We start from the raw sequence: 10,492 nt of genomic DNA on the forward strand, positions 1-10,492 counted from the left end.
CCAAACTTTCTCTTTGCTTTGATTAAATTAGTTGATTAGTTTAGTTAATTAGTTTAATAAACAAACCCTATTATTCTTAGGCTAGATAATAAAAAGATAGTTATTACTAGTACTTTTGGTTCCCTTGGGTACGATATCCTGGTCTTGCTGTTACTATACTATTATTCGATAAGTGCGCTTGCCTTTTCGTAGTGATAATAGTTAGTCTAGGTTTGATTTTCATTATAAAAATTTATTACTTGTTACGAATCACTGCGATCAAGTTTTTGGCGCCGTTGCCAGGGAACTGAAATATTAGGAACACTAAATTTTTATCACTTTAGCCATTTATTTTTCTTGCAATTTAATTTAATTTTATTATTATTATTTATTAATTTACTTTTTCTTTCTCTTGACAGGTTTTTATAGTTTATGACTAGAAGAAACCCGTCAGGACCCTTACTTTTTGACGAAGAAATCGATCAAACAGTTCGTAGAAATCAAAGAAAAATAAGGCGTAGTTTATGATTCACAGAAAACGAACAAGAAGACAATACTCAACCTCCAACCGACGAGATGACTGAAAACCAAGACAATCAGCTGCCTCCTGCAATTGCAGCTAATCAAAATCCTGCTCCACGTACTATGTATGACTATGCTAAACCATCTTTAAGAGGAAATGAATCAAGTATAGTTAGACCTGCTATTGCTGCGAATAATTTTGAATTGAAACCTAACACTATTCAAATAATACAATAGTTTGTTCAATTTGATGGTTTACAGGATGAAAATCCCAACACTCACTATGCAAATTTCCTGGAATTTTGCGATACATTCAAAATTAGTGGCATTTCTGATGATGCCATTCGTCTTCGATTATTTCCTTTCTCACTGAGAAACAAAGCTAAACAGTGGTTAAACTCGTTACCACGAGGGTCTATCACTACTTGGGAGCAAATGACCGAGAAATTCTTACTAAAATATTTTTCACCGGCTAAAACCATTAAATTACGCAATGATATCTCTTCTTTTGTGCAGATGGACTTAGAAACACTTTACGATGCATGGGAGAGATACAAGGATTTATTGAGAAGGTGCCCTCACCATGGGTTACCTCTATGGCTGCAAGTTCAAACGTTCTACAATGGTGTGAATCCCTCGACAAGACAAATGATTGACGCAGCTGCTGGTGGAACCATCAACAATAAAACACCAGAAGATGCCTATGAATTTATAAAGGAGATGTCACTGAATAACTATCAGTGGCAAGTTATGAGGACAAAGTCGACAAAAATAGTCGGTGTTTATGACATCGATTCAGTCACCATGCTCTCTAATCAGGTAGAACTTTTCAATAAAAAGATTGATAGTTTTCTTGGTTCTACACAGGTACATCCAGTAATGAGGTGTGACTTAAGCGGAGGAGGTGTGCATACAGAATACCAATCCTTCAATCCTACAATTGAAGAAGAACAAGTCAACTATATGGGTAACAATAACTTTCAATCTCAAAATAACCCATACAGCAACACCTATAATGCAGGTTGGAGGAACCACCCAAATTTTTCCTAGGGAGGTCAAGGGAATCAAAAGCCACAAAATCCTTAGGGTTTTCAACAGCCACTTTATCAACAAGAGAAGAAGCAGAACCTTCAAGAGATGCTTTCAAAATTCATCTCAGTGTCAGAAACCCGTTTCCAAAATACCGAGACAGCACTTAAGAATCAACAAGCATTGATCCAAGGACTCGAAACTCATATAGACCAGTTATCCAAACTAATCTCCGAGTGACCACAAGGTAGCTTACCAAGTAATACAGAACCTAATCCGAGGGAACACCTCAATGCAATTAGTGCCCAAGATAAGGAAGGATTCATTGCACCTGAGCCAAAATTATAGCAAGACAATGCGATGAACAAAGGTCGAGAAGAGGTAAACGATGATGATCCTAAACAGGTAAGTACGAATTATGAACCTCGTGTGCCATATCCTAAAGCGATGATGAAAGACAGAATAGAAGAACAATTCGGTAAGTTTGTCAAACTCTTAAAGAAATTACATATTAACTTACCCTTTATTGAAGTTCTTTCCCAGATGCCCAACTCAGCAAAATTCTTAAAGGAACTTCTGGCTAATAAAAGGAAATTAGACACTACATCGCATGTGGAACTCAATGCAGTCTGCTCAGCTATTCTGAAGAATAAGCTACCTAACAAATTGAAAGATCCAGGGAGTTTTACAATTCCTTGCTTAATTGGTAGTTTATCTGTGAATAATGCTTTAGCTGATCTAGGGGGAAGTATAAATGTTATGCCGTATAAAATGTTTAAACGACTAGGTCTCGGTAAACCCAAATAGACTAGGATGAGCATACAATTGGCTAACAAAACAGTTCAATTTCCTAAGGGTATTGTTGAAGATGTTCTCGTTAAAATTGATAAATTTATTTACCCAGTAGACTTTGTCGTCTTAGATATGGATGAGGATAACGAGGTACCTTTAATTTTAGGACGACCATTTTTAGCAACTGCCAGAACCATTATTAATGTAGGCACAGGGGAGCTAACACTTCGTGCAGGTGACGACGCAATAACACTCCAAGTACGTGGCTCAGTCAAAACCCCTAAGACTCAGGATAATGCTATAAAAACTATCAATGATAAAACTAATATTCAATCGTCCTTGCAAGAACCTTCTCAAACCAAGACAACAGAGACAGTACGCTACTATCATGAAAAGAACAAAGACGTCCATAAAGAATGAAGGCTACGGATAGAGGAGCTAGATGAATGGCGAGAACACAAACCGAGAACACATGATAAACCGAAACTACTCCAAAACAAGCCCGATACCTCTCCTAATAAACTTAAGGTAGGCGATAAAGTTTTACTAGATGCCGTTGATCCTCACATTGTCACACCACACCGAATGAGGAAATCCCTATTACGGTACTCAGTATTTTTTCATTCGGTACAGTGGAGGTGAGTCATCCCAAGTTCGGTACTTTTAAGGTAAACAACACCCGATTAAAACCTTATTTTAAGATTGACAGCACGAACGAGGAGTATGAACTCCTCAAACCACCATGATAAATCAACGGAGAGGTAAGTCGAGCTTACACTATAAATAAGCGGTTCTCGGGAGGCAACCCTAGCACTAAAATATTTTGATTCTAACACTTCGAATCATTAAATTTATCTTTGAATTGCAAAGTTTTTCAGCACACATGGCTAGGCACAAGGGCGTGCCTGAAGCTATGGCCAAATAGGGGAAGAGACACGACCGTGCGAGACGGCCGTGTTGAAGCAGGACATGATTTCCCCAAAATAAGGAGTGCGATAAATCCCCACGGCCGTGCGACATGGCCGTGGGTGAACTTGATAGGAACAACACAAGCGTGGAATAGAAAACCACGGGCGTGCCAGGGACAAGGCTCGATTCTGTTTCTTTGACATGGGCGTGCGACACGCCCGTGCCATTCAGCCGTATACAACGATACACGGGCGTGGTACCATAACACACGGGCGTAGGAGAAGCGAACAACGTGAGGCACAGCCATGCGATAGGGCCGTGTGCCACACTGCCCAAGACACACGGGTGTGTGATAGTAGCCGGGCACGACCACATTTGAAAAAATTTGAAAAACACGGGCTACCCAGACAGCACACGGGTGTGGCCCTAGGCCGTGTGCCCCTCCCCTATATAAACAAACCATTGTTCATCTTCTTCCTCCATTCAAAAACCTAGCCGAAATCCACCCTCCCCCAACCCCTACTCCCTATTCCGACCACCATTCCCTAGATTCTCAGTTCCCCAACCCCCAACCACCCTCAAAGTCACTCCACTTGCATTCATCCCCATTTTCCCCTCCCTATACCCTCCATTTTTCCCACCACACGGTTTCCTCTCTACGTCACATGCCCATGCTCGCCATCACACGCCTGTACACCGCCTTACAACAGCCCTTAGTTCACTTTCTTAACCTTGTTTTTCCAATTTGTGTTGTTACATTAGTATTTTTCATGCTTTACATAGATACTGTTACTATTACAAATATGTTTTAGACAAGTTAAGAATTTTCTTTAGAATTTTCTATATTTGACTTATTTAAAACACTAACTAGCATATACTAGTTTTAGGCCTATTGCTTAACTATTTATGTATCTTAGATTCTATCAATGCTCATGTATTTTCAGGTATATTATGTCGTCATCAAGGGACAAGAAGGCCGTGGTCCCATCTCAAAGAGACATAGTGGATCGGGTTCTTCATCGGTATGAGCTACAACTAAAGTTCGGCACCCATTCCTTGAGTTTCCAAAAGCTTCGCATGAGGAGCTATTTCAAATACTACGTGCACGACCCATCACCACAGGTCGTATCACCGACTGGGTTGCCGTAGAGCAAGTCTAGCTCGCTGATGCCATCCGCGCCCTCTTGTCTACAGACCCATGGGAACGGTTCTTCGCTATTACCGAGCCCACTTATTTAGAGCTAACCTAAGAATTATGCTCTACTATTCATTTACAGGTGGTGATGAAGAACAATGACGACCCAAGCACCATTCACTTCCGATTAGGCGGTCTAGTTCGTGCGATGAGTGTCCCAGAGTTTGGAGTTGCTCTGGGACTTTACACCGATGAGTTTGTGGAGGAGGAGGACATGAATGCACTCCCACGCAATATCCACATCTCCCCCTCCTTGTGCTGGAAGGCTTTGGCACCACTCTCTTCCGCCTATGACCCCAGCCGCTCGAAGGCCTCAGCTCTCCCCCCTTCCCTTCACTATCTCTATGCCATATTGGCTCACACATTGACCGGGAGGAGAGAGAGCACTGGCGTCGTCAACACCCACGACGCCTACTATTTATGGTGCATGGCGAACGCACACGTGACTGATTTGGCATACTTCATTGCTTTCGCCATTCGCCATCAGACTGAGTGGCATCGGAAGGGAGTGATCTCCATCGGCCTCTACATGACACGCCTTGCCAGACACTTCGGCCTCCTCGACACCGTGGCCCAGTCATCCGCGCTTACCCTGATAGGTCAGATATCCCCATAGGGCATCATGACTATGTTAGACATGAGGTTGATCGAACGTCGATGTGGGACCGATCCTCCTCAGTACCGTCTCTCTCATGCCATTAACGAGGAGGATCTTGAGGACATCCCTGATGATGTTCCCCCATAGCATGAGGAGCCTTCCACCGCGTCATCTAGGGAACGACCAGTTCATGCAGCTGCTTCAGTGGCGCACCTTTCCGACCGACTCGCTCACTTCAAGCAGTATTGCACTACACAGTTCGAGATGATTCACGAGTGAGATCGGCGACGAGACCGACAGATGGATGACATGCAGGCCATGATGCAGCAGCTGTGCCAGCACTTCCACATCGACACTCCAGCACCACCATCTGAGGACCCCACCGATGAGGATTATTGAATCCTCTTATTTTTTATTTTTATTTTTATGTTTATTTTTTGTTATAAAGACATATCTATATTAGTAAATTTTATTTTTTTCCCATTTTCTGGTCTTTTTAACAAGTAATTCCACTATGCTCTATTCCACATCAACTCTTAATAAGCTCTTCATGATTCTACAGACTTCCAAGCAAAGCTGCTAGAAATATTTTACGGAATGAGGAAACAAATTGGGAATAATACCTAGCGAGTGCCATGTTCAATGACCCAATTTCTTCATCTAGCCAAGAACAGTGGCCACTACCATTTTCCCCAAACACTCCATCCTCAGAATCAAGCTCCGTATCCTTCTAACAGGGAGTTTCACCTTTTTCCCTCTTATGATTTTCTTTATGTTGAATAGTCTATCTTTGTACATTGAGGGCAATGTACATCTTAAGTATGGGGAGGTGAACATGAAACCTAACTTTTTGCATTATTCTCTAATCCCTGAATTTGGTCTTGTGTTTAAGTGATGTTGTCATAATCCTGATCGAATGAATCCTGATTGATCTATAATTATTATTGATATGTCATGAATTAGACCAAGGGAATTATGCATGATTATTTGATTGTAGGACATTAGAGAATCAAGCATGATAAGTTGATAATTTGAGGACTAAAATTTTTAGGGTATTTTCCTGAATTGAGGTATTATCTTGAAATCTCAAGTATACAGGAATGACATCAAAAGCCAAAATTTTTGGTGAGATTTTTGAGCCTTTTGAGCATATAGCTTTCTTTCTTGCTCACTTCTTTTGTGGTTTGAGTGTGTCAACATTGAACTGTTATTCTAGAACTTGCTCCGATTATACATGTCAAGATCACATGTATGATTTGATATACTGAGATAATAAAGGCACTTAGGATTTAACCCACTTACTCTATAAAAAGCCTTCCCATATAATTAAGCCCTTAGTGAACCCCCGTTGAGCCTTCTAACCCTTTTTCATTGATTAACCCTCGTCATTAACCCATTAACCCATTATTGTTGAAATCCTCTTACTTAATTTGACCCTTTTTATCGAGATTGAATTTAATATTGTTACCTCACTATGTTCACCATTTTTTATTACTGAATCATGAATTATAATTTCTGTATTGTATTAACTTGATTTGTTCTTAAAAAAAAAGTGTGTAATTCTCAGCAAGCTGAAGTTTTCATGAACTCGTGTAAAATAGTTTTAGCTATTTGTTTGTGATTCAATGATTAAGTTTTTGACAGTGGGGTAACATATTGAAATTATCTCGATTCTAACCCCTGTTCTTCAACCTATATCCATACCTGTAACCTAAACCCCATGACAACCATGCAAAGACCTTTTGATTAGTATATCATATCATTTACAAGTGGTGGAGATATGATTTTCATGCAAGCCTATGGTAATAACTTTTCATGTTAGACAATCAAGTGCTTAATCTTGACCCTTAAACACTTTGAGTGATTTGAGTGAATCTTTAGTGAGGATGTCATCTCTTGTGTATTTAGGACTAAAATTAATTACTTAAAGGAAGGAGCTTACCTATAATTTTATTATTGAGATATCCGATTTAGATTCTTTGAGGCTTTTAATGCCCCTACAGTTAAATTCTCACTGTATAAATTTTCGTGGAATAGTTTGTAACATTATCAGTAATGATTATGTGATTGAAAAGAATGAATTCTGGCAGTAAGTGAGAATTTGGCTTGAGGACAAGCAAATGCTTAAGTGTGGGGGTATTTGATAAACACTAAATTATACATGCTTTTACCCCAAATACTTAGCATATTTATGGATGTTTACTATTAGATTTGTGAATTTTGGTGCTCTTAATACGGTTATTTCATGTTTTGTACTCAGGAGAGCACCAAGGGTCAAAAGGAGCCAAAAACGAGCTAAAAAGGGACAAAACGGACCAAATGAGAAGACCACACGGCCTAAGCCTTGCCACACGGGCAGCTCACAAGCCCGTGCCTTTCGAGGGTGTCGACCAAGGTTTACACAACTCACATGGCCTGGCCATTGAGCCCACATGGCCGTGGCAATTTAATGGATCGAACACAGCCTGGCAACCACGTCACACGGTCATGGCACACGGGCGTGTCCCTTTTAGAAGGAGTTGTGTTTTACACGGAAAAAAGGATACTTAGGGGGCAAGAAATCCAATCAAAAGCCTATATAAACACCCTAAGTATGACCTAGAAAGTGGCTCTTGCCAGAACTTTTCTGGAACACAGAACCACACGCCGGGAATTACTTGAAGGAAGCCAGACGATCCATCTTAAAAGTCGGAGCTACTCCAAGACTGAAGATCTCTCTCAGAATTCCTTTAGGGGTTTTAGAGGTTTCTTTATGTTTTGTTATTTTCATACTTTTGAGATGTACTCTTATTTTATTATGAACTAAAACCCCTTAGATACCTAAGGGGGATAAAACCTATGATGGATCTTGTTATTATTATCTGAATTGTATGATAAATACTTGATTTGTTCTTAATTATGTGTTCTTAATGCTTGAGTTAATATTCTGGGTATTAATTCATGATTTGATGTGCTTATGCAGAGGAGGAATAGACCCTGCCTAAGAGTAGATTTGGCATAATTAAGCAGAGTTGATCGGGTGCCTAGAAATAGGGTTACGAGATTTTTCCGGATAAGGGTGAAACCTAATATGAGAGTCCATAGATCGAGCAAATGCAACCCTAGAGTGTTAATTAGAGAAAAGTCTTAGTTATTCAATCTAGGGGTTAGACGTTATTAGTCTTGAATAGGGATAATAACATAGGTTAGGGAGTCTCACGGATCAAGTCAAGTGAATAAATCGTCCGGTTCAGAGTCAGATAACAAGTGAAATCTAGGTGGATTCCTCCTTGGGTGTCATGTTTATCAATTGCTTTTCTTCAAGTCCTTTTCCAAACTTTCTCTTTGCTTTGATTAAATTAGTTAATTAGTTTAGATAATTAGTTTAATAAACAAGCCCTTTTATAGTTAATTAGTTTAGATAATTAGTTTAATAAACAAGCCCTTTTATTCTTAGGCTAGATAATAAAAAGATAGTTATTACTAGTACTTTTGGTTCCCTTGAGTACGATATCCCGATCTTGCCATTACTATACTATTATTCGATAGGTGCGCTTGCCTTTTCGTCGTGATAATAGTTAGTCTAGGTTTGATCTTCACTATAAAAATTTATTACTTGTTACGAATCACTACGATCAACAACAATGGTTTGAACTTACATTTCATAATTCGTGTAAAATACCCAAGCAGTCATAGGCACAACTTACTCACTTTCCTCCCTTACTAAACATAGAACGTAAATGAAGCTCGTGTTTCATAATTCTCATTTAAGTACATGTACCACTCACCACATGGTCATAAGTTCTCTCATTTCGATATAAATCATAAATCTCCTGTTGAACCATTTGGAATACTGTAGGATATTCAGTAGCCCCAAACATGGGAGAAGATGCCGACGCGATGCCCTAGACATGGTCTTACACTGGCTAGCATATCAAGGTCAATGCCATGTCCCAGACAGGTTTTAAACTGACTTTCATATACCGGGGCCAATGTCGTGTCTTAGACAGGTCTTACACTGGCTCTCATCTATCGGTGTTGATGCCATGTCCCAGACAGGTCTTACACTAGCTCGTATATCTCAAGGCTGATGCATGTCCCAGACATGTCTTACACTAGCTCTTATCTAAATGCCGATGCATGTCCCAGACATGTCTTACACTGGCACTCGTAATGTGGCCGATTTATATCCTAAACATTCTTACATTAGCACACATATCACCCAATGTCATGGCATGAATATCCAATCCTATTCCTAATGTTCAACCGGGAGTCTTTATTACATTAATTTCTCAACATGCATGCTCATATTCACAATCAAAACAATTTATGCAATATCAATTCAATCACACATCATAACAATATTTTTGCATTATTAACATACAACTTACCTTGGATTGTAAAACGTAAGCCACTAGTCGAATTAATCGACTTGCTTAGCTTTCCCCTGGTCTAGGTCTAAAATAATAAAAATTCACTCATTTAATCACTAAAAAAATTTAGACAATCAAAAATTCACATTTATGATAAAATGACCATTTGCCCCTAGAATTTGACAAAATGACCATTTTGCCCCTAGGCTTGAAAATCGATTTTTATCAAATTTCTTCATGTCTTAAGCCTAGCCAAACCTTTTTTACTCTTATAGCAACCCAAAATTTCCATTATTTCACCACATTACTATCTATTTTACAAATACTACAAACTAGCCCGTTTTAAGTGTTTTTCATGAACACCACTTCATAAAAGTTGTTTATTAAGCAACTAAGATTCATTTTCTTCCATAAAATTTCAGCAAACATCATAAATTCTCTCATGGTGAATCTCTAAGCTTTCAATGATTTTGCAAAATAGTCCTTCAATAGTTAGCTTATGCTACAAGGGCTCTAGAAGTACCAAAATCATCAAAAATAACCATCTAAATCACTTACTTGAGAAAGGAATAAGTGGCTGAAAGTTTCAAGCTCCCATGGCTATTTCTTGGAGGAAAATTTGATGGAAGAAGGAAGAGAGAAAAAAGATGACAACATTTTCTCTTTATTTTATTTATTAGTCAAATACATCACCTGATGCCAACAACCCTCGATTTTTTTGACTTTCTCTGTCTCAATCGCTGGCTATGCCTTAAAAATTGGCCTATTAGCATATTAAATACCCATACTTTATAATATATGGCCATTTAACACCATTTGCTAGCAATTCACAACTTTTTCCCTTTATACGATTTAGTCCTTTTTCAAAATTAAGCTTCCAAGCGCTAAGATTAATCCATCAAATTTTTTATGCACTCATATAATCATGCTATAACACCAAATTAATAATAAAAATAATTTCTCCGACTTCGAATTTATGGTCTCGAAACCATTTTTCTGATTAAGCCCAAAATCGGGCTGTTACAATTCTCTCTCTTAGGGATTTTCGTCCTCAAAAATCTTACCGGTGAATTGATTCGGGTATTGGTCTCTCATGGTCTCCTCAAGTTCCCATGT

At 39.0% G+C, this 10,492-nt stretch overlaps 1 non-coding gene across 1 annotated transcript; it reads right to left on the reverse strand.

Moving 5' to 3' along the window:
• Window positions 1–984: 984 nt before the first annotated feature.
• On the reverse strand, window positions 985–1,091 carry LOC121208188 (small nucleolar RNA R71). The gene has a single exon (XR_005903137.1). It is a non-coding gene; the product is annotated as a small nucleolar RNA R71 (small nucleolar RNA).
• Window positions 1,092–10,492: the final 9,401 nt, after the last annotated feature.

This window comes from Gossypium hirsutum, chromosome A01 (genome assembly GCF_007990345.1).
Source record: "Gossypium hirsutum isolate 1008001.06 chromosome A01, Gossypium_hirsutum_v2.1, whole genome shotgun sequence".
Lineage (NCBI taxonomy): Eukaryota > Viridiplantae > Streptophyta > Magnoliopsida > Malvales > Malvaceae > Gossypium > Gossypium hirsutum.